This window comes from Tamandua tetradactyla, chromosome 7 (assembly GCF_023851605.1).
Source record: "Tamandua tetradactyla isolate mTamTet1 chromosome 7, mTamTet1.pri, whole genome shotgun sequence".
Lineage (NCBI taxonomy): Eukaryota > Metazoa > Chordata > Mammalia > Pilosa > Myrmecophagidae > Tamandua > Tamandua tetradactyla.
The window spans coordinates 169,331,358-169,356,645 of NC_135333.1; the positions used below are offsets into that span (position 1 = coordinate 169,331,358).

Below are 25,288 nucleotides of genomic sequence, written 5' to 3' on the forward strand. Positions count from 1 at the left end.
CATTTGTATTAGACATGCTGTGTTTTAATTTTACATAAATAGTATCATATATGCACAATTCTCATACTTGTTGCTTTTTTTTTTTGCTTAACTCATTTTCAAGATGCATCCAAGTACATATTTGTAAACCTAGTTTTCTTTTTCATTTGTAACTACTGAAGTCTGTTCCTTTTACTAAAATTCACCCTTTCATTTTATACTGATGGACATTTTGTTTTTCCAAAGCTTTCACTCTTACAATGTTGTAATGGAAATCTTTCTGAGTCTTAGAGTTTTGTTTTAAAAAGCTTTACACAGAAGTAGAATTTCTGAACAGTAGGGTATGTGGATTGCAAACTTATTAGATATTGTCAAATTGCCCTCCAATTTGGAGTATCAATTTATAATTGTAGGACAGTCCCTGTTTTTCCACATCTTTTTAATACTTGATAATGTCAGAACTTTATCTTGTGTTATCGTGGTGGATGGATGTAAACTAGTATCTCATGGTGGCCTTCATCTAACTTTTGAATTTTAAAGGTATTTTTTTAATCAGTCTTGCTACAGGTATACATATATATAAAATTTGGGGGGGGGGTGCATGGTCCTGGAATTGAACCCGGGTCTCCCACATGAAAGATGAGCACTCTATCACTGAACCACCCGTGCACCTGCTATAGGTATATTTATATTAGTCTTTCCAAATATTGCTTAATTTCCATTACGATTTTCTTTTAAACCATGAGTTACTTTGAAATACGTTCCTCTTTAGTGTCCAAATTTGTGGGAGAGTGTTCTGGAAAGACAGTGGCTGAGCTGTGCTTCCACTGTCAGCTCAAGCCAAGCAGCATCTGGAGCCAACAGGCAAAGCAGGTGTGGAGGAAAGTGCAAGAAAGCTGTCACAGGACAACCTCCCCTCTGGATGGAAAGATGTTACAGGACCAGTGAAGGAATGGCCTGGGGCAGGACTCAGAAAGCTGCAAATCCCAGGAAAAGTTTAGTCACAGAAGGTGCGGTATCCAAAGGGAAAAGCTGGCATTGGCTGCATGAGTGTGTTCCATCTTCACAGCCCCAGGGAGCCAAGGGCAGGCTGAGACGGTGTTCCAACTCGTTTTCAACTTAAATGCTGGGGAAGTTTGATGTGAACTGTTTGCAGAGACTTCATTCTGACGCCTTAACAGATAATCAACATCGTGCATATTGTTAATAATGCTGACACTCAGAGCCTGATAATTCTATATCTTCTGCTGTTCTGGAAACTGCCATTCTGTAAGGTACTGAAACAACTAAACCTGAGCCCCTAGGAGTAGACACATGCACATATACACACAAAACTTGAGGAACAGACCAACACATACACACACACACACACACACACACACACACAAACTTTAAGGCATAAACCAACACACACACATAAACCTTAAGGAGTAGACCAAAACACACAAACTTTAAGGAGTAGATCAACACACACACACAAACTTTAAGGAGTAGACCAAAACACACAAACTTTAAGGAGTAGATCACACACACACACACACACACACACACACACACACACACATACAAACCTTAAGGAAGCCTAGAAACGAGAGATAAAAAACAGAATATTAAAAATATTAAAGACTTCACATAAAATAGACTCCGTGTTGGGGAGGGACACATATAACTAACCCAAAAAACTCAGTACGTACTTTGAAGGAAAGGATGGTTTGTTAAGAATTAAAATTAGTGCCTTAGAAAAAGAAGTAGAAGAAATAACCCAAACTAGATATCCAAAAATGATAGGAATCACAAGGGCAGAGCTCGAGAAGTTCTAATAGGCAATTAATTAGAATTCCAGAAAAGGAAAAAGGAGCAGATGGAGACATAGAAGTTCTTTAAAAATAGAATAAAATTCCATCGGTGAAGAAAACTTGGTCTGCATGTTGAAGTTTCAGGCAGGATTAATGAAAAAGACTCACACATATAGGCATATACTGGTAGAATTATGACTGCCAAGGATAATTCTGGTATTTTATAAACTTCCAGATGGAAATGACACACTGTTTACAATGGAAAGAGACATTGGCATTAACTTTTCATCTGCAACACTGGAATCTAGAAGATAATGGAATGCAGTCTGAGGAAAATATTTAAGAACTCTAACCAAACAGAAGAGAGACTTCAAAATGGCAGAAGTGGAAAAAGAGAAAACAGTGATGGACAATAAATCTATGCCTACATCTCACTAAATCTCTCTATCCATCCAATAGACTCTGAGAATGGCAATATAATTAATAATAAGGATTCCAAATAAAAATTATTAAAATAGATGAAATATGGTACAATGGAAATTCTATTAAAAGTCTGAAACTTGGGGAATGGAAGAGAGAAGGAAGACATAGAGGCATTCTACATTTACTTTTCAACAGGGTTGAAAGTAGGAAATTAAAATTGTAGTAAAAGATTGTGAGAAAGTGAAAAAATATTTACTTTGTTATGATATAATTATACATCCAAGGACATCTACAAAACTCAAAATCTCCTGACTTAAAAATAAAATTATATTAGAAATAATGATACAATTTTATAAGGCGGCTAGATACAACCAATATATTAACAATTCAATACTCTTGTCCATTTCAACATAAGCACTTACTATGGAAATGGAAAAAATCCTTTCAACATAGTGATAACAGGTATCAAATACAAATTGCCATGAAATTAATAGGTTGAACACATAAAAAAACTAATATTATTGAACATCATATAAAATCTGAATAAATCTTGGACAATAGAAAATACAATACAGAAATGGCAATCCTCTAAAATTAATATATACACATAACGAAATTCCATTTAGAGACCCAGTTCTTTTCTGTTCCCCTTTGGAATGTTTTCTAACATTTCTTGACATTTGGTAAAATAAGTGGCAAAAAAATAACCAAGAAAGTATGAAAAAGAATATCGTGGAAGAGGATTTAACTGACCAAATAGCAGAAAATATTATAAAGCCATTGCAATCACAATAAGTCACATTAAATATGTCCCATTGTAGGAACTTCATTGTGATGGGTTGAATCATGTACCCCAATAAAAAACAGGTTTTAATCTTAATCCAGGTTCCTATTTCTTTGATATGTGTTGGAACTGACTTTGTGACCTTGACAGTCAGTATTTCCAAATGTTTTACATGTGCTTGAAAGAAAATATATATATTTTCTATTGAAAAGCATGGAGCTCTATATATGTCTATTTAACCAGATGTGTTAATTGTATAATTCAAATATTCTACATTCTTACATTATGGGTCTCCATTTATCAATTTTCTGAATGAAATACGGTATATTAAAGTCTTGCACAGTGATTGTGGATTTATCATTTCCTCCTGAGAGTTCCATCAGTTTGGGCTTTTAAGATTTTAAGGCTATATGGCATGTTGTTATGGGCATAAATTTTATATCTACTTGGCATTGTGTTACTTTAGATCGATTATTTATTGTTATGTATTTTCCTTCTTTATTTCTTTTAATGCTTTTAGCCTTAAATTATATTTGAGTGATTATATCGATTTCAGCAGCTTTCCTTAGGTTGGTTACATGATCTTATTCTCTTTAATGCCACTGTTTTCTAACATTCATTGATATTTGGATTTAGGTTTGACTCCCATAAAGAGAACATAGCATGGCTTTTTAAAAAATTTCTGCAATATGATCATCTCTGCTTTTTACTGGTTATGTTTATTTTGCGGTGAACTGCCATGCTTGCTCTCCACTGCACTTCATTTTTCCAGGCTTAGGGTCATTTTTATGGATAAATATTCTTTAATTCTTTTATTTTCCATTACTGTTGTAGAAGATATAAATTACACTTCTATGTTTAATGATTTCTCTTAAAATTTAACCAAAAATTTTGAAAGCAAGAATTAAAAGGTCCTTGCACATCTGTATCAGTCGGGGTTCTCTGGAGAAACAGACCCAACAGGAGAGATCTGTAAACGTAAAGGCGTCTCACGCGACCATGGGAGGGAAGAGTCCAAAGTCGGGAGGGCAGGCTGTGAAGCTGGCGGCTCCCCTGAAGTGTCTGCACGAACACCACGGGAGAAGCTCGCGGGCGGAAGAGGCAGCGAAAGCCTCTCTTCCTCCTTAAAAGTCTTCAACTGACTGGGTTATCTCATTGTAGGAGATGCGCCTTAGTTGAGTACAGATGTCATCAGCCACCGATGCAGTCAACTGACTGATGACTTACTACACCAGCCTTCCAGTTTGTCAACCAGCCATGAAATGTCCTTGCAGCAGCGGTCAGGCCAGGGTTTGCCTGATGAGACAGCTGGGCAACGTCATTTGGCCAAGGTGACACCAGAACCCACCATCACAGCATCTTTCTTTCCCTAGTTCCTCAGCCAACTTTATGACCTTCTGAACACACAACGCGACATCCATTTTTTTTTTGCATTGTCTAGAAATTTAATGCCCCCAGCTTCTTATTTTCAGCACTGGACTTCACTTCAGGGCCCACCTCATGGTCTCTTTGACCTCATTACCCTCCAGGCTGCAGTCTCCCCACTGCCCCTGTCCATTTCCGGACCAATCCCCAGCTGGACTGCCACTGAGGCCAGCTTCCTATTTTATGTTTTCAATCCAGTTGAGAGCATAGAGATATTTTTGTTGTTGTTCAGCAAAGCTAGAATTTGAAATTCTCTCATTTTACATTTTATCCCTCAGCCTTGTTTTGATTTTTTGGGTCTGAGGAAATAATGGAAAGGTGACTTTAGCACAAACTTGACAGACCTTGTCAAGTTGACAGACCAGATTATATAATCTGAAAAATATATACATAATTAAAAAATCAATACATTGAATTTTATACATGCTTTTCACATTTATGTAAAAACTAGGCACAGCAAAAGACAAAAATACAGGCAGAATATTAGCAGCAGTTGCACTGACAAATAAGATATGGAGAAAATCTTTTTTTTTCTTTGTATATATTGTGTACGTTTTTTAAAATAATTCAATTCAAATTTTTTTTTTTTTTAACATGGGCAGGCACCAGGAATGGAACCTGGGTTTCCAGCATGGAAGGCAAGAACTCTGCTGCTGAGCCACCACTGTGCTGCTCTCAATTCAATGTACAATGAGAACAGAACCTTCTTTTTAAAATTGACTAGAAAAAAACAGTCATTATATTAGCAGCTATATTAAAAAATGACAATATATATCCAACAGAATTTCCTAAGGCTAACAACTAATTAAAAGATATTTAAAATGAGTTCACAGGTTCAGAAAGATTTCTGTGTTGCCATGTCTCAGGATTTAGACAAATCACTCTATTACACATTCTGTTAGTGTAACCAAAGTACGCTACAGTGGAAATGATTAAGTATCCTCATACATGCTGGCGACTTACTGTCAGCTTATTTGCAAATTTTCTAAGGAACAAAATACTCAGCTAGTTCACATCTCTTGACTTGTTCAGGACACAGCTTTTACCATCTTGTTTTCTTTTCATTTCTTCTATGCGCAGGTGAGAAACACAAAAAGACACTAGATAACCATTTGGTATGAACCAAATGGTTCTATAGAAATTAAAAGTAGAGGGAAACCTGTGCCATTGAAAGGCCCCTGCAGTTTCTTCTCCAGACTCTGTGTATAAATAGCAGAATAAGATGTCCCACTGAGAACAAAGAGAACAAATGTGGCTGACTTTGGCAGTAAAATATACGACTCTGCATGCAATAATGGTCTGTTTGAGCACTGCTGAGTCTAAGTATCTACAATGCTTTAAACTTTTATTTTTCAAAGTCTTGTAGATATAACCATTCCTATTATTTTGTGTCTAATACTCTTTTTTATCTTTGTGTCTTACACATCTACAGGATGCAGAAAATTGTTAGTGCTCAATCAATGCTTGTGGTATGAATGAATAAATTAATGAATTAATAAATGATCTCACAAAAAGGAACAGCTCTGAACAGAAAGAGGGTGCATTGGGGAAAAGCTATGAGTAATACACTGAAACCTGCAGTGAATTCTCAATGCCACATTTGTCTTTAAATTCCTATCTCTTTCAAAAATTTTTAACTTCTTCTGTTATAATTTCCTGAACTATAATAGGGGATATGGTATTAAAAGTGATGAAATGATAAATCTAGAAATTTTTGTGCATTAATTCTTTTTTGTTAATATGATTCTCTAATTTGAGAAGTTGTAGGTTTACAGAAAAATCATGCAAGAACTCTAGAACTCCCATACACACTGCCCTATTATAAACACCTTGCATTTGTGTAGTACCTTTGTTACAGCTGATGAAAATATTACTATAATTGTACCATTAACTATGGTCCGTAGTTTACATTATATTCACTGAGCTGTACAATCCAATGCTTTTTTAAAAAATTTTATTCTAGTAAAACATATACAAACTAAAAATTCCCATTTTAAACACATTCAAAAATATCATTCAGTGCTATTATCCTCACAAAGTTGTGCTACCATCACCCCCATTCATTACCAAAACCTCTTCATCACCCCAAACAGAAGCTTTGTACAATTTAAGCATTCACTCCCTGTTTTAGTTTTCCTCTCGCTAAAACAAATGCCAAGCAATGGGTTGACTAAAGCAACGGGAATTTATTGGGCTGGCTGTTGGTGATCCATGTCTCAGATTTTCTGTCACAGGTCAGTGTACATGGCAGCCTCCCCCTGTAGCTCCCTTCTCTTCTGAGTTCCACAGACTTCCAGCTTCTGGCTATCCCCTCTGTGGCTTTTTCCTCCCTCTCGAACTTCCCTTTAAGGCTTCACTAATAGGGTTAAACCACCCTGGGCCACACCTTATCTGAAGTGACCTCATTAAAAGGTCCCATGGATTCAGTTTAAGAATAAGATTTCCTGGGGTACATAGCTCCAAACCACCACATTCCTCATTCCATTCCGCCACCCCACCTCTAGTAACCTATAACTCTGGTTTCTGACTCTATGAATTCGCTTCTTCTACGTATTTCAATTCAGTAAGTTCATACAATCTTTGTCCTTTTGGGTCTGACTTATTTTACTCAACATGATGTCTTTGACATTCATCCATGTCGTTGCATATATTGGAACTTCATTCCTTTTTTTTTGGCTAAATATTATCCCATTGTTTGCCTATGCCACATTTTCATTTACCCTTTTGTCTGTTGATTGGCACTTGGGTTGCTTCCATCTTTAGGCAATTCTGAATAATGCTACTATACACTCATATGCAGATACCAGTTCCAGGCCTTGCTTTCAATTCTTGTGGGTGCATACTGGAAGTGGGATTGCCGAGTTATATGGCAATTCTGTACTTAACTTTCTGAGAAACAGCCAAACTGTTTTCCATAGAGGCTGCACCATTTTATATTCCACTCAAAAATAAATGACTGTTCCTCTTTCTCCATATCCTCTCTACCGCTTATTTTCCAGTGTTTAGACAGTAGCCATTCTAGTAGGTGTGAATGGGGTATCTCATTGTGGTTTTGATTTGCATTTACCTAATGGCTAAACAGCTTTTCATGTGCATTTTGCTACCTGTATATCTTCTTTGGAAAAGTGTCTATTCAAAGTCTTTTGCCCATTTTGCGGGGGGGGAGGGGGGAGTTGTTAACTTTTTGTTGTTGTGCTATAGGATTTCCTTATATATTCCTGATATTACACCTTTATGAGATATTTGCTTTCCAAATATTTTCTCCCATTGAGTAGGCTGTCTTTTTACTTTCATGATAAAGTTCTTTGATACATAAAAGTTTTTAATGTTGATAAAGTCTAATTATTATTTTGTTGCTCATGTTTTTGGTGTAAAGACTAAGAAACAACTGCCTAACACAAGGTCCTGAATATGTTTTCCTATGTTTTCTTCTAGGAGTTTTGTAGTTCTGGTTCTTAGTTGGGTCTTCAATCCTTTTTAGTTGATTTTTATATATAGTGTGAAGTAGGGGCCAATATTCATTCTTTTGCATATGGATATCCAGTTCTCCCAGCACCATTTGTGGAAGAGACTATTCTTTCTCCAATGAGTGGACATAGCACACCCGTTAAAAATCAATTGGGGGTGGGCCATGTGGCTCACTGGCAGAGTTCTCCCTGCCATGCCGGAGAACTGGTTTTAGTCCTGGTATCTGCCCATGCAAAAAAAAAAATCAACTGGTCACAGATGTAATGGTTTATTTATGAATTCTCAGTTTGATTCCATTTGTCTATATATCTATTCTTTTTTTTTATTTTTTTATTAATTAAAAAAAATTAACTAACACAACATTTAGAAATCATTCCATTCTACATATACAATCAGTAATTCTTAATATCATCACATAGGTGTATGGTCATCATTTCTCAGTACATATGCATCGATTTAGAGAAAGAAATAGCAAGACAACAGAAAAAGAAATAAAGTGATAACATAGAGAGAAAACAAAAATAAAAATAAAAAGTACAAAAATATATGAGAAAAAAAAAAAAACTATAGCTCAGATGCAGCTTCATTCAGCGTTCCAACATAATTACATTACAATTAGGCAGTATTGTGCTGACCTATATATCTATTCTTTTGCCAGTACCAAGCTACTATGATTACTTTAGCTTTGTAATAAGTTTAAGATCAGAAAACTGAGTTTCCCAGCATCATTCTTCTTTTTTAAGATGGCTTTAGCTAATCAGGGCTCCTTAGCCTTCCATATAAATTTGATGATGGGCTTTTTTTCTTTTCTCCCAAGAAGGTTGCTGAAATTTTGATTGGGATGCATTGAATCTGTAAATCAGTTTGGGTGGAACTGACATCTTAATAATATTTAATCTTCCCTTCCATGAATGCACAATGTCCTTCAATTTATTTCAGTCTATTTTAATTTCTTTTAGCAATGATTTATTGTTTTCTTTGTATAAGTCCTTTGCATCCTTGGTTAAATTTCTTCCTAGATATTTGTCTCTCTTCGTTGTTATTGTGAGCATTAATCCTTAATTGAGATTAAATAACATAACTACTTTTTTGGGGGGAGCAGGGATACATGGGCTGGGAATTGAATCTGGGTTGCCCACATGGCAGGAAAACATTCCACCACTAAATCACCCATGCACCCCTACTTTTACTTCTCTATTTTTCTAAATTATTAAAACCTAGCCTGTCAATACCTAAAAATAACACTAAGAAAGAGATGTTTTTGCCTTTTCCTTTTTTATGAATTGCTCATGAAAGACCAATAGAAAAATTATCACGATTTCTTTAATTTCTGTATTCTAATGTAAATGTAAAATGTAATATATTAGATAAAATCTAGGATAAAATATGTTAATGCAAAATCATAACTTTTTCAATGTGTAGTGTGACTGTAGTTGTATGTCAGTTAATTTTGTTAATGTTAGTTAATTAGTGTGTAGGAGTACCTAATGGGAGAACCAGTAGTCTTATAATGTTACATGAATAATACAGCATCTACGGAAAATATGTAAAATGAATGAACGAGCTTACCAGTAGATTTATATAAAATGTCTAGACAATGTAAGGAGAAAAAAAAGATGTTAAACCATGAGACTGCAATAATAATGCAAGATTTCAGTATGATTATATTTTCAGTATAATATTATTTTCAATGTAATGCTATATGTAGCAGCTGGTTAACGAAGCAACATTAATAGGAATGAGTCCATGAAGTAACAGCTTAATTATTAGAGTGAATTCAAAGCATACAACCATAAACTCCCATAAGCTATGATGATGTTGTCATTTTTAGGGGCATTGAGAGTAACTCTTACCAAGTGTTCAACCAACACACTAAACAAAATAATCAAAATTAAAAATATTCTGAAGCATGAGTAGTTAAAAACCTGTCTCTTTATTACACAAAAGGTTAATGCAAAAGAAATTTTGGTATTGTGTTAGACAGCATCAATCCCCATCTATTCACCTTTCTTTTTTCAAAGGAGGAAATTAACCTATATATTCAACATTAATTAGGTATATGCAAATTGTTTTGATGTGATCTATTGTAACTTTCTGTAAATAAAAAATAATTTTTATTTATTTTCTAATTATAAAAGCAATATGGTGTTAACTCTAAAAATGTAGACAATAGCAAAAAGTATTAAAAAAAATAAAAATCTCATGTAATCCTACCACAGTGATAGCTACTATTAATACATCTTTCTAGTGCTTTTATTCCTGTGCACATGCACATAACATTAATTTTGCAACTATGTATTAGTGGTAAATATTCATTCTTTTGTTCAACAGATATTTACTGAAGGGTGTCTGTATTAGCTAGGGTTCTCTAGAGAAACAGAATCAGCAGGAGATATTCATAAATATAAAATTTATAAAACTGTCTCACATAACTGTGGGAATATGGAATCTAAGGTCTGTAGGGCAGGCCATAAGCTGGAAAAACAAACTCTCAGGAGAGGCTGGCTGGACAACTGTGAGAAAGGAAGAGTCCAAAATCCATAGGGCAGATTGTGAAGCCGGCAACTCTGATGAAGGGTCTGGATGAACTCCACAGGAGAGGCTCACCAGCTGAAGCAGGAAGAGTGACTGTCTTCTGATTCCTCCTTAATAGCCTTCCAGTGATCAGATTAAGCATCATTCATCAGAGAAGGCATTCCCCTTAGCTGATTACAAATGCAATCAGCTGTGCATGCAGCCAACGTAATCATGATTTAAGTCCATGAAATGTCCTCATAGCAACACATGAATATGCCCATGACAGTGCCTATGTGCCATTATGGGAATTTCCCCAATTGATTATATTTTATATGAAGACATTATTTATAATAATTATTGATAACTCTAATCTTTGGATGCATCATTATTTCTTAACTGTTTATCTGTTTTGAATTTTGGGTTGTTTCCAATTTCATTCACTTATTTTGGATTGTTTATAAAATCTCCAAGCACCACTCCACAGATGAGGACAATGCAGGTTTATCACAAACTAGTAAAAATGTTTCCAGTTCTCCCTGTTTTATTTGAGAGGAAAAATTGAAGATTTGTCTGTCACATTCAAAAGAATCGAAAACCGGTATGCTTAATTAATCAATTAACTGATCCATGACCTGCAAGTGTGGTTAAGAATACTGCCTCTAGAGCCATAGTTCTTATGTCTGTCTCCCTCACTTGTCTTTTACTATTCAAAAGAGAAAAATATCACTGGTAAAAGACAAATGACTGGCACATTAAAACACTATATCTTCCCAAACATTTTAATGAAATTAGGGGAGGAAGGAAAATTGGATGGTGCCATAAGAGCAGAAAGCAGAAGCAGGAGTAGACATTCATTCAGACAGAGGAAAGTACCATGTGAAGGCCCATAGGTGGGAAGGAGCTCACCCTTATTAAAGAACAAGAAGGAACTAAAGAGGGTTAGTGTAGCAAGGGGGAGTCTGGTAAGAGATGAGGCTACAGGTACAAACAGAGGTTGTGATGTTTTCAAGGGTTGGGGTCATCTTTTAAGAGCAATGACATGCCACTAAAATGTTTTAATCAGGAGACTTAGGCTATCATATTTGTGATTTTTTAAATTATTTTGGCTGCACTGTGAATAATAAATTCAAGGGAAGGCAAATAGGAAACTAGGAGACCTTTAAAATAATCCAGAAGAATGGTCGGTTATGGTAGAGATTAAGAGAAACGGATAGAGTTGAGAGATAGGAATTGAAAACCACAGGTTGATTTTCACTGGTTATTGACTAGATATGGAGGTTGATGGAAAGAGAGCTGTCAAGAGTGAGACCCAGGTTTCTGCAGCTGGATGGATGATGAAATCATTTCTGGGATGGAAGCCCTGCATGAAGGACAGGTTTTGAGAGAGATCTGAATTAGTTTGGGATACGTTAAGGTCAAAGTGCCTTTGAGACACAATAGGTGGAGATATTCAGCAGATAGCTGGAGGTATAGATGGGCTAGAGTTGACAGCAGGATCTGCTGAGAAATGTTTGGGACTCTTCAAGATGTTGATACCAGATGCCATACTGTATTTAAGATTCTTAGGAAGAGAGAAGAGAGCAAAGAATAGAAAGAACTTGATCTGAGTCGAAGAGCTCTCAACTTTTAGAGCCATGACTCTTCCCAGAGTCATATGGCAAGCTAGGACAAAGCTGCACTGGACAGCAAATGAAGGAATTGTGTCAAAAGGGAAGCAGCTCCAGCCTGTGGAGTGCTGCTGAGATGTAAAATAAATGAGGACGGAGAAACGTCCTTTTTGTGCCACCACGGTCATTGGTGCCTTAGGGAGTACATTTCAGTGGGTAATGGAGACCTGATTAGGGTAGGCTGAGATGTGAAAGGAAAGTAAGGAAAAGACCAGACCAAGAACATCGTGGGGATAAAGAGGAAATAGTAGCTCAGGAGCTGAGAAGTCCAAAAATTTTTTGTTTGTTTTCTTGTGTGTATCATTACTGCTTTCATCTTTTGTCGTTTATTATTGTTTTTCAACCTAGAAAGAACTGAGCAGATTTAAATATTGATGTGCATGATCCAGTGGAGAAGGTTAATTAAAATACGAGAGAGAGAGAAGGAATGAATGATAAGGTCAAATTCCTGAGAAGGCAGAAGCATGAAACTGAGAGCACAGGAGGAGCTGAGCTTGGACAGAGGAAGGAAAACCTCCTCTATTCCAACTGAAGGGGCAGGGAAAGGGATGGGAGGGGGTGCAGATGTATGTGTATGTTTGGCAGGAGAAGTTAATGAGGTTCTAAATGATGACTCTATTTTCTGTACGAAATAAAACAGGTAATCTGCTGAGAGTGAGGGACAAGATGGGAAAACGCACCTGAGGTTAGAGGAAACTAGACAAACAGTGAGACTATGAAGCTTGTGAAGAGCCCATCTCAGTTTGGTGGGCATGCATTTTGGAATTTATGAATGCTTACTTCATTATTATATGTAATCTAACATGCGGGGAGATTCTGTCCCATGGGATATCATACATGCATAATAAAATGCCTATGTCCCCAACGTTATCACTTTAAGAAGAGTGCATTGTTGTACTGGAATTCATATCATTCTGCAATGTATGTTATTTATGCTTACTACACACAAAACTGATGTGAGGAGAAAAGTATACTTTTCCTTTTGTTTAGAATGTTGTTTCCCAAATACAGCAAATTTCCATAATTTGAGCAAAGAGAGATAATTACATGTTCAAATTGATAAACTGTCCATTTGGATGAAGGAGGTACTTAATTTACCTGAATTTCACTGCAAGTACTGCTGCCCTTTTTATTTCTCCATTATCTAGCATAAGGTTACATATTTAGTGAATAGAGCATATAGCAAATGCCAAATAAATCATTGCTATTTGATAAAAATGGTTCTTATCAAAGAAGGTCTGGATTAGTGTGGAAAAGAATGCCTCGGGGGGCTCAAGGATAGTTGATTCTCTTAAATCAGTTAAACATACCCACAGTAGTAATGTTGACTATACCCCACTTGCTTAGCAGATATAAACATTACAGCTCGTCCATGCTGAATTCTTTTAATTTCAAACTTTTGGCATTAGAATTAAGGAAGCATCACCATTTCAAAAAATGTTCAGGTATAAATATATTACAGAATTACCCTGAGTAGGTATACTTATTCCCTATTTCAGCCCACAACCTATTTCAGGATGCTGGGGACATGCAGTGGGGTGTCGGGGGTCATTCACCAGATGACAGTTTCATTTCAGGTTGACCACAGACCCTCAAACACATCAGCAAATTAAACATAACAGAGACACACATCGTCCTGGCATGGTACCACTGAACATGTCCTTTTTATCAGAGATCATCTATTTTCTCAACAGGACTGGAAACAGTCTTCACTGGTGGTATTATAAATTGCTCATTAATAAAAAAGGATTTATTGAGCAAAGCCAGTACTAAATGCTTGAAAATAACAGGTTGCCTAGTTACCATGAAATGGAAAAATTTCCTTGTGAAAGTTAAAATTAACTGAAAGGCAGAAAAGAAAGCACACTCTTTGATGGCATCTGACTATTTAATGGGAGCTTCTGCTGCCATTACACCTATTTTCTTTTAGAGATATTATTCATTCATCCAACTATCCATTCACTTATGTAGCTGAGCTGCCACTATGATTATGTAAATTCCTTTGCTTGATGCTACATGGGAAACAAACAAATAGGATTCAACAGGGTGCTTAAACATGAGTCCTAGACTGCAAATTCACCAAGCAAGTACGGGACTTATGTGGATCTTTATTTAATGAGCCTAGCACGAGAGCAATATCATTTATTACTCCAGATGAAATCTGTAGTCTTTAAGGTATTAGTAAAATGCTCCTTGGAAAGAATAACCCTAATTTTCTAAGTGAATTGCAAAATCCTAGTGAATATGCATTTCCCAACAAGTTGACTTCATCTTTAAATTAAACAAGAAGGTACGATATTTTTTTTCTTGTCAAGATGAGATTTATTTTGTACTAGTTTCTCTGGTTAATTTGATAAAAGAGGCCACCAACAGGGAACTAATATGAATACTTAACTATGATTTTATGAGAAGAATAGAATGCATAACTAGATCTGTGAATGGTATCGCCAGCCACAGTCCAGACCCGCAAGCCTCTGGGGTAAGCAGGTGACAGTGGACTGCACTCCCAGGCCAGCACCCTCACCTCCCTCCCGCCTATGATTTGAATTTGTGTGCTCAGTTTTGGTCCCTCCTAGGACCTGGTCATCTGATCTCTCTCTTTCTCTCTGTGTCTTTCCCTCCCTCCAGGAACGCTTTAGAATTCAATTCCTGATGGAGCAGTGATGCCCATTTTTCCCGGAAACCTAAACCATTGTTATCCAAAACAGTTAACTAAAGCACTAAATTAACCCAAAACTAGAGAGCATTCCCTGAGATACTAGATGCGATTCTTTTATTCCCTTGGCTCCTCATTTTCCAAATGTCAGATCCCCAAGGGGAGAAGAGATGCGCTTTACTCCTAAACACATCCCAGCTTCGTCTCCCTTCTCCCTCGTTCTTGGCGCTGCCGTTGTCCCGGCCACCATCATTCTTGCTGAGTCTGCACACTGGTCTCCTAAGTAGTCTTCCTGCTTCTAGCTACATCTCCGCCCATCTATTCTGCGCACAGCTTAGGGAGGGGTCGTTCTAAACAATAAACCTGATCATGGTGGCACCTTGTTTAAAGTATGTCAGTGGTTCACTTCTATTATCAGGTGAAATCCAAACTTCTGCATATCACTCATTCTTCAATGAATTCTCCCTTCTATTCATGCCCCTGGACCCCCGTGAACATTGATCCCTTGCCTAGAGGGCCATGAACCTTCCCTTCCTCCAGCTGCCGTTTCCTTCTCTGCAGCTCAGATCAGGCAGCACCTCCTCCAGTAAGCCTTCATCCACATGTCTTCTCTTCCAATGTCCTGGAGCAAATTATGCTTATTTCTGTTATTGCAATTAGGACTCTTAACTCCAAGCTCCTAAATATCAGGATTTGCATCTTTCACTTTGTGTCTTCCGCAACATTTAGCAAATGCCTAGAACACCACAGACACTTACTAAATGTTTATTGAATTTATGAGGAACTGTAGCTACCTACACAGTTCAGTTCAAGGCCTCCGAGAGCATCCTGTGTTTCAAGAGCTGTCTCTACACCTGGAAGTCCCAGCTTTGGTTAATGAAGGACTTTGTAACAAAAGGAGAACATCATGAACTCTGAGAGGTCAGTAACCTTTTCGAGCTCATCACCTTAGTTATTTTGCTCTGAGGGGAAAGGGCAAAGCTAGGTATGGGCCATGAGGGGCCACCAAGAGCAGACTGAAGGACGTGCAGCTAATATGATCCATGCCAAACCTCAGCCACAGGCTAAAGAAATCAACAGAGGAAAGAGACTCAAACTATTTCCTCACCCAGTAAGAGGAAAGACAGTTATGTAGAGGTGCTCTCTTATACGCTATGGTACATATGGAAGGGAGTTCTGAGAAGTACACTTTAAATCATTCCATCTAGAATTGTAACAAAAATTGTTCTGACCCATCCATATTCATTCATCTTTTTATAATTAAAAAAATATTCCATTTTACTTCTGGACTTCCTCACCCCTAAAATTCACAATCATATCCCAAAGTACATATACTGCCAAATATTAGAAATTAAGCTTGAGAGACTTGAGCAAGGCAATTTTTTTTTTTAATAAACTCAAGTGATTCAACACAATTAGGAAAAATCATGTGTCCATGCAAATTAACTCATACCCCATTAAAAAAAAACCAACTATGCAGCATTGTGGAAAACTGTACTTTCAAAAGGGGGCTTCCAGAACGTATTCTTATAATGTTAATTTTCATTAACACTGTTAAATCAAAATGAGGGAAGTTAAATTTCCACCACTTAAATTGAGGCAGGCTGTTGACTAGAAGGAGATGACGTCACATGCCTTCTGCGGTCAGATCACAAAGGGCAATACAGCTTCTACCTCGTCCTCTGGAGACGCTTGCTCTGGGAATTCAGTAACATGCCATAAGGTAACCCAAGTAGTCCATGCCAGCCAAATGAGTGGAGAACTTCAGAATGAACTCTTCAATCCCCTGTCAAACTGCCCCACTTGACATCATGTGGACAAGAAATGACCTATCTCTGGCATACCATCCCCAAAAAGAAGATTTATGAGCAAACTAAATAATTATTGTAGTTTTAAGTCACTAAGTTTTGAGATGGTTTGTTATGCACTAAACAATAACCAGGCACATTCTGATACTTAGAAATGGGGTAGCTGCTATGATAAAAATCTAAAACATGGCATTAATTTTGTGAGTTGACAGCAAACAAAAGCTGGAAGGAAAATGATCATGAAAGACTGAAGGGATAAAAAAGAGTATTTATGGAAGCATAAAGACCTATGACCAATTATCAGTGAAGGCTTAAAGGGGAGAAAGAGGTAAAGGACTCACTTTTTATATTGAAGCAGGAAGTTTGGCAACACTGACACCTGCAGTAATGTGGAAAACAGAAAATGTAGAAATGAATTTGATGATTCAGCTAAAGAGATTTCTAGGGGAAATATTGAAAGTGCAACCTGGCTTATTTTGGCTGCCTATGATGACAATTAAGCAGAGGGAATGAGGAACTAAAGAAGGACCTGTTTAGGAACTACTCTGTACAAATTAAAACTCTTTCATATTTCCAGCTGCTCCAGATGGAAAACAGTTACCAAATTAAAAACACCAATGATCAAATCTAGACACAGTCTGCCAGTACGCCATTCCCCACAGAATCTTTGAAAAACTAGCAAAAACTAGCAGAGCCATCTTCTTCAGACCCCTGGAAAGGACTTAAAGAGATGCAATACCTGGGCAGGTACCAAATGAAGTAAACAGTTTTAAAAAATAGTCAGAGAACCCCGTGATGCCTTTGCTTACCTTTCCCCTAACCTTTCCTCCGCCCCAGAGGAGTCATACCACACGGCACGTCCACTGTGGGTCCATGGCCGTGTTCTGCAGGCATCAGAGTAACCTGTGCACATACCGCGGAGCTGTATGTCTGGGCCAATCTATCCAGTGGCAGCCCAAAAAAAATGAACCAGGAAACTCATGTTGTTCCAGTTCCCAGAACTTGCCCTGCAGGCAGAAGCAGCTTGAGAACAGCTAAAGCAGTGTTAGAAATAATTAAATCAACTGGGACTAGGGAAAAGGATTACCTACTTTAAATCATACAATATAACATCCTGGAGGAGGAGAAAGCCTATTTAATGGGGACTGGAGGATGCACCCAAATTCCTGTAAACAAGGGAATTCATAAGGCAACAAGCAAGCAGAATCCAAGTGAAAACACAGACTCAAAAAAAGACGGAGAAGAGCCTACACTTTACATGCACTCAGGGCTGATCATATTGATAGGAAGGTTATACTCAGAAGGAGAGGACATGTCAATGAAGAGTGAATTTGCAAAAGCAGTGAAAGTGGATTTTTGTTTGTTTGCATTGGTTTTGTGTTTTTGTTACCTCCTGGCACTCTTGGAAATTTCTGTCATATCACCGGCTGGATATAAATTTAAGGAGCACAAAGCTCAGGAACTAAATCCCACAGCTTAGACTTAAAAATATTAAAATGTACAGTGTACAACAATAGATTACAAGACAACCAAAGAAGCAGGAAATGATAGCCCATCCAAAAGAACGAGATAAAAAGTCAGAAACCATTGGGCAGGCCACAGTGGCTCAGTGGCAGAGTTCTCGCCTGCCATGCCGGAAACCCAGGTTTGATTCCTGGTGCCTGCCCATGTTAAAAAAAAAGAAAAAAAAAAAATTAGAAACCATCAAAGACCAGACTTTGGACACATCATACAAAAACTTTAAAAGTGGGCGGGCCACGGTGGCTCAGCAGGCAAGAATGCTCGCCTGCCATGCCAGAGGACCCGGGTTCGATTCCCAGTGCCTGCCCATGTAAAAAAAAAAGAAAAAAAAAACTTTAAAAGTGATGCTCAATATCACTTTTGAGAATACAAGCAGATAAAGGAAACACAAAAAAAGACTAAAGGGTATCAGGAAGACAATGAACAAATGATATGAGAATATTAATAAAAAGATAGAAATTTTTTTAAAGGAACCAATCAGAAATACTGGAATTGAAGACAACAATAACTGAAATGAAAAATCCTCTGGTCATTTCAACAGCAGATTGGAGTTGGAAGGAGAAAGAATCAACGAACATGATGACAAGACAAATGAAATGATTCTGAGGCACAGAGGTGTAAAAGGATGGGTAAAGGTGAACAGAGGGGTGCAAGGGTAGTTCAGTGGTAGAACTCTTGCTTGTCATGCAGGAGGCCTGGGTTCGATTCCTGGTCCATGCACTTCCCCACAAAAAACAAACAAACAAGCAAAAAAAAAAAAAACAAGCAAACAAAAATTCAACAAGTGGTGCTACAATAAGAATATACTCACATGGAAAAATAATGAAATGTGATGGGGCCATGTGGTATACAAAAAATTAGTTAACAGAGACTAAGAGACCTGTGGAATACCATCAAGTATATCAATATATGCATTACAGGAGTCTTAAAAGGAGAAGAAGAGAAAAAGGAACAGAAGGAATATTCAAAGAAATCATGGCAGAAAATTTCCCTAATACAGCAGAAAACATGAATAAGCACATTCAAGAATGGCAACAAACCACAAGCAGGATAAACTAGGAGAGAACCATACCAAGCCACACATTAGTTAAAAAGTTCAATGCTAAGGGCAAGGAGAGAGTTCCGAATGCAGAAAAGCAAAGCAACACATTATATGTAAGGGAGTTCCAATAAAATTAGTTGCATATTTCTCAATACAAATCGTGGAGACAAAAAAGAAAGTGGCATGAAATATTTAAAGTGTTGAAAGAAAACAAGTACCAAACAAGAATTTTATAACTGGCAAGATTTGTCTTTCAGAAATGAGGGACAGATTATGACACTCCAGATAAAAAGTGCTGAGAGTTCACTGCTACTAGACCAACCACACAAGTCATACTAAATGGAATTTCATCAGACTGAAAGGAAAGGACACTAGACAGTGGACCCAAGTGGCTTAAAGAAATAAAACTTCCTGTAAAGGTAATGATACGGGCAATTATAAATACCAGTACTATTGTGTCTTTTGATATGTAACTACAATGTATGAAAGAAACCATAGATTTATCATTACTCTTTATGCTTGTAATTTAGAACCTATAAGTAGTAAAAAGTAGAATTACTTATAGGTTCTAAATTACAAGCATAATAAGTAATGATAAATCTATGGTTTCTTTCATACAATGTATAAAGATATAATTTGTAACAAGTACAACAAAAAGAGGAATAGTGTACATGTATGCTATTCATATTAAGTTGATATCAAATCAAAAGTGACTGCTATACACCTAGGGCATTACATAAGATTCTACAAAGGTTACATGCACTAAGATAATTTTTCAGAAACCTACAACCTCCAGATGGGTCCATGGATCACATAAGTCCTGAAATGCAGAGGGACCAGCCCTTCTAGAACATCAAGTTCTATCCCCCATTATTGACAGCCCCTTTCAATGTGAAAAGTTTAAAATGGTCAGTGGGAAAAAGATCAAATGTGATGGTGGAGTTATACAGAGAAGATAGGGTTTAACAAAAGAGTATGACTGCTGAGTCATCATATTGATATTTCATTTAGTCTTAAATGAAAGAGCAGCTAGAAGTAAAAACCTAAAATTGTGGAATTTTTACCCACACCAAGCTTTGAAATCTGTTCTAAAACTAGTTGTCACGATGTGTTCTGAAATGTATTGCTTTTTTATATATGTTAATTTCACAAAAAAGAAAAAAGTTGATTGCTATTATAAATGCACAGCTGTATGATGAAACTGTGAACCAGTGATTGTACACTTTGATTACATGGTATGTGAATATATGATATATATCAATAAAAATAATTTTAAAGATAGATCAAAGGAGAAGGTGGAGTCATAAAAGAGAAGAGAGGATTTAGCAAATGAGTGTGACTCTTGAATCATTATATTTATATTTCTTTTAGTCTCCAGTGTCTTGAAGCAGCCAGAAGGAAAAACCCAAAATTCTGGAACTGTAACCCATACCAAACTCTGAAATCTATTTTACAACTGATTGTTGTGGTGTGCTTTGAAATTTATTGCTTTTTTGTATATATGTTATTTTTCATATATATTTAGCTGTATAATGGAGTGAAGTTCTGACACATGCAACACAGACGAAGCTTTAAGACATCAAGTTGAGTGAAATTAGCCAGACACAAAAGAAAAAGTATTTATGATTTCACTGATACGAAATATTTAGAGGAAGCAAATGCATAGAGCCAGAAACTTGAATACAGGTTGCCAGAGGCCAGGTAGGGGCTAGGGAATGAGGGGTTAATGCTTAATAGTTAGAGTTTCTATTTGTGGAGATGGAAAAGTTTTGATAGCAGATGATGGTGATGGTAGCACAATAATGCGACTATAATTTACAGCAATTCATGATATATTTGAAAATGGCTAAATCATGAAATTTTAGATGGTATATATGCTACTAGAATAAAAAATGTTAAAACCCCCTTAGAACTGTACAATAACAAGTTTAACCTAATACAAACTATGGACTATAGTTAATAGTATAACTACAATACTATTGTTTCATCAATTGTATCAAGAGTACTTCCTAATGAAAAATGTTAATATGGAAAACTGTGTGTGAGCAGTTATATGGGAACTCTGTATTTTCTGCATGATTCTTCTGTAATCCTATAACTTCTCTAATTAAAAAAAATGCACTTGGGAAAAAATCTAGATGGGACTATAAGATTAATTGTTTAAATCTAAGAAATCTAAGGTGGTGTTTTAAGCCAGACAAAGAGGTTTTAAGGGCATGCGTCATTGACACTCTGTTAAAACAACAGGATTTCTATCGCCCCCCCATCCGTTTCATGTGGATCTCAAGGTAGAGAGGGGCTTATCTAAAATATAAGCTTTTGTCTGAAGGATTGGGTAATAAATCAAAATATAAAAAGCCCATACAGTTTTTAAGAAATTGTGTCAGTTTGGACTGGAAAGAACAAAGACATTTACAAATTGAAAGGGGTCCAAAGGCCCCTTTATATTAATATTTTTAATATTTTTATTAAATTATTAATAATTATTTTAATGTAAAAAATTTTAATATTTTTAATATTAATATAATATTTTATAGAGAGAAAGTGGGTGAGAAAGACTCAGCTACAAACACAGCTATTTCTTATGGAAAAAGAAGAAAAACATAGTAGGTGGAACCAGGAACTCAGGAGCCAAGAGCCACAGAGGACAACTCCTGGGCCTTAAGACAAGTTCTTATCAAGGCACTGGCCACACGTGCCCCACTAGACTCAGAACCGCCGCAGACCAATGACTACTGTGTCCTGCCTGTCTGCCCTACTCTCAAGTAGGAGCCCCCATTGCGTGTCTCCAACACCTGCTCCACCCCATATGTTAGGGGTAGAGGAGGCGGGTGCTCATCTCTTAGTTCTCAGGGATCACTGTCAAGTCCACAGGTGTTCAAGATCCTGTACAATAAGACCTGCTCCAAGAATGCTGGTCCTGATTTAAATTATGAGATCCTTGACTTTAAGCTCATGCTGGAATGAAGTGATAACTGCAAAACTTGAAGGAGGAAACGAGTGCACTGTGCATGTGAGCTTGATGTGCACTGTTATGTCAAAGGGCAGACTATATTTCCAAAAACTCATAGAAAAGCTATTTCCCACTCTATAAGCACTTCTTACAAGGTGACTTTAACACTCTTTCCATCTACAGGACAAGTGATGATCTTTTGAGGCCAGATCATAAAAAGTGACAGAGCGTCCACCCGTTTCCTTTGGATGCCCTCTCCTTAGAACCCAGCTGGTATACTGTGAGGAAGCCCAAGCAGTCAATGGAAAGAAAACAAGGCCCCCAGCTGGAAGCCTCTGTTGAGCCCCCAGCTTATAGCCTATGCCAATTTGTCAGCGAGGTGAATGGGCCATCTCGAAAGTGGGTCCTTCATCCCTGAGTGGAACAGCTCCAGCTCATGCTCTGTGGTGCTGCCAAGCCATCCCTGCCAATTGAACTCTGCCAAACTTTCAGGTTCATGAGCAAAATAAATGGCTGATGCTGCCTTCATCCAGGAAGTTTTGGGTGGTTTGTTAAATAACAATAGATAAGTGATATACACATTATATCCTTTATGAAATCTTCCTCAAGCCCCCAGGTAGGATTAAACCCTCCTTCTCTTTGCTCCCAAAGCAATCTTCATGTAATATCTTAGCACTTATTATATTCTATTGAAATTAACTGTTTAATTATCTGCTCCCAAGTAAACTCAAGGATAGGGCCAATACCTCTCTAGAAAATTAACTTCACAAATATTACTTCTGTCCCATTCTCTATCTCTTCTCTTTCTGGAACTTTAAGCAAACAAGTGAGAACTTCTTTGGGTATCATCCAAGGCTCTCAGTTTCTCTTCCATATTTTCTCTTTGTCCCTCTTTGCAATATTTGTAATAACTTCTTCTGACCTATTTTCCAACTCACTAAATTTTTCTTCAATTGAATCTAATCTGCTGTTCTCCCATCTGTTGGGTTGTTTTGTGCACTTCTAGAAGTAGACCCTGCACCTTCAAATATACTGTCATTTTTATAGTTCCTCTTCCTTAAATTAACTTCAAGCTTCTTTTTTATTTATAATACAAATATATATTTTTAAATAATCTGCATCTGATAATTCCAATATTTGAAGTCTTTTCAGGTCTGGGTCTATTCTTGTTTCTGTTGGTTCCGTTCAGGGTTCCTTTCCTTGTGAGATTAACTATTGTAAAGTGCTGATTTTTACTGGAAAACTATTTATAGGAATTATTCAGGGCCTACAAAGAGAGTACATTCCTCAGTAGAAGGCTTACATTTACATCTGCTTGGGGCCTAAATGTATTTCTTTAAACTTAACTCATGTTGAAGTTTTCTGGGCCAACTGGATGTTAAGAATTTCTGGTGTAAATCTGTGTAACTACTAGTTTGTCATAAAAACTTCTCAGGAATGTCCTCTCTTGTTCTGCTCTGCAACAAACAACTTACCTTTTAGTTCCCTGGGGATTGAGGATGGGGCCGAATTATTTCTGATTACTGTGGGAAAGAAAACCCCTTAGAGTTCCAGCTTTGTGCAGGAAGGATTTCTAATTTGGCTTCCCATTCTGGACAGGCACAGAGGTTTGGTTTTTTTGGTACCCAAACCCACAGCAGCCTTGAGCATCAAAGTTCAAGATTAGTGGATTCAGCAAATTCCCTCAGCACAAAAATGGATTTACTGTTCTATTGTCTTCTGACCCTCACCAAAGTTTTGGCCTGATTATTTCTTACTCACCTATTAACAAAAAAAAAAGAGTTCCTGATTTAAATTTTATTCAAGTTATACAATTTTCCTGTCCACTTTTTAATTCTTTTCATAATGTTTTCTCTTTTATTTTTACCCAGCACTTAATTTTTATTTTTTAGCAGAGTAGCAGATCCAAGCCTAAAGAACCTTGTTACCTGGGTCTATTTCTATTCATCCCTGAATCCTCAGCATTCAAACCAGTGCTGGCCTATGCAGGAGTTCAGCGTTCGATGGCTTACTGAATGAACAGCTGTCTTCCACTCACTCATCCCTGCCTTGCTCAGGTCTCACCTCCACCACCTCTGACTTACCCACCCCCATGTCCCGACTAAAGCCCTTTAATGTTTTCACACACATAATCTTTCCACTTTACTCCTTTGACTGCTCCTTCCCCCACCTCACCCCCTGAATACACTGTTCCCTTCACTATTCCTCTTGTGGAAAATCTTTAATTCATAACAACTCCCTTGGATGGGATTGGCTTTTTCTTCATTCTCATGACTGCTTCTAGATCACTCACAATTCTCTTGCCTTCATCCAAAACCTGCTGCTCGTCTAATTTTAACATTCTATCCAATTATAGCATCTTATCCCATGCTATCCTATTATGGCATTTTTTTCTTATTTTATTGCTGTTATATATGGACTTCCAGTCTAAACTCCATGTATCATAACAATTCCAGTACTTGCTTCACAATGTCTACTCCATCTCATCTCCTAATATAATGCAGCACTATACAATATATATACACATATTATATAAATATTATATATATATATGTATATAAAAAGTGCAGCGCTATAATGTTTAAGAGCACAAGTTAGAGCATCCAAGTTCAAGCTCCAGATAAGTCCCTTTCTAACATGTAACCTTGGGAGAGGTATGTAATGTTTCAGTGCCTCAGTTTCCTCATTTGTAAAATGAGAATACTATTATTGCCTCACAGCACTGTAAGAATTATAAGGAATAATGCATATAAAGTACTTAAAATAGCATCTGAAGCATAATAAATGCTCAATAAATTTCATTTTTTAATTATTATGCTCATTCTAAAGAATTTTCCTCCCGCAGGTTCATGATTCATACAATCCCTAGTCTCAATAATGCTCAAAAAAACTATTTTCTCATCTCTATAAAGTTTCCTAGCCTCTCAACCATGACTTTTCTGAATTTTATTTTAACTCTTCTCTAGATTCAGATTTTCCTTTTGGCCTTCTATCTTTCCATGAATTGAATCCATTTGGAAATACATATTTCAGAATTTCCCTGCTCTTATCACCATGACCTTTTCTCCCTGGGAAAACAAAGTCCCTGTTTTCTTTGACTAGTTCAGTCTTAACTTCTACCCTTCTTTTCTCTCTTTTCTTTCTTTATCTCCAGTATCTTGTTCTCCAACAGCAAATTCCTCCAACCTCTAAATTTGATCAAGTCTCATTTATCCTAAAATAAACTATCCATTTTCTCCTCTTACCTGC

At 36.9% G+C, this 25,288-nt stretch overlaps 1 protein-coding gene and 1 non-coding gene across 7 annotated transcripts in view; one reads left to right on the forward strand and one right to left on the reverse strand.

The window, feature by feature from the left end:
- The window catches only part of LOC143642843 (ankyrin repeat and sterile alpha motif domain-containing protein 1B-like), an 887,705-nt gene that overhangs the window by 378,003 nt on the left and 484,414 nt on the right, over window positions 1-25,288 (reverse strand). The window lies entirely within an intron of this gene.
- Window positions 18,694-18,764, forward strand: TRNAD-GUC (transfer RNA aspartic acid (anticodon GUC)). The gene has a single exon. It is a non-coding gene; the product is annotated as a tRNA-Asp (tRNA).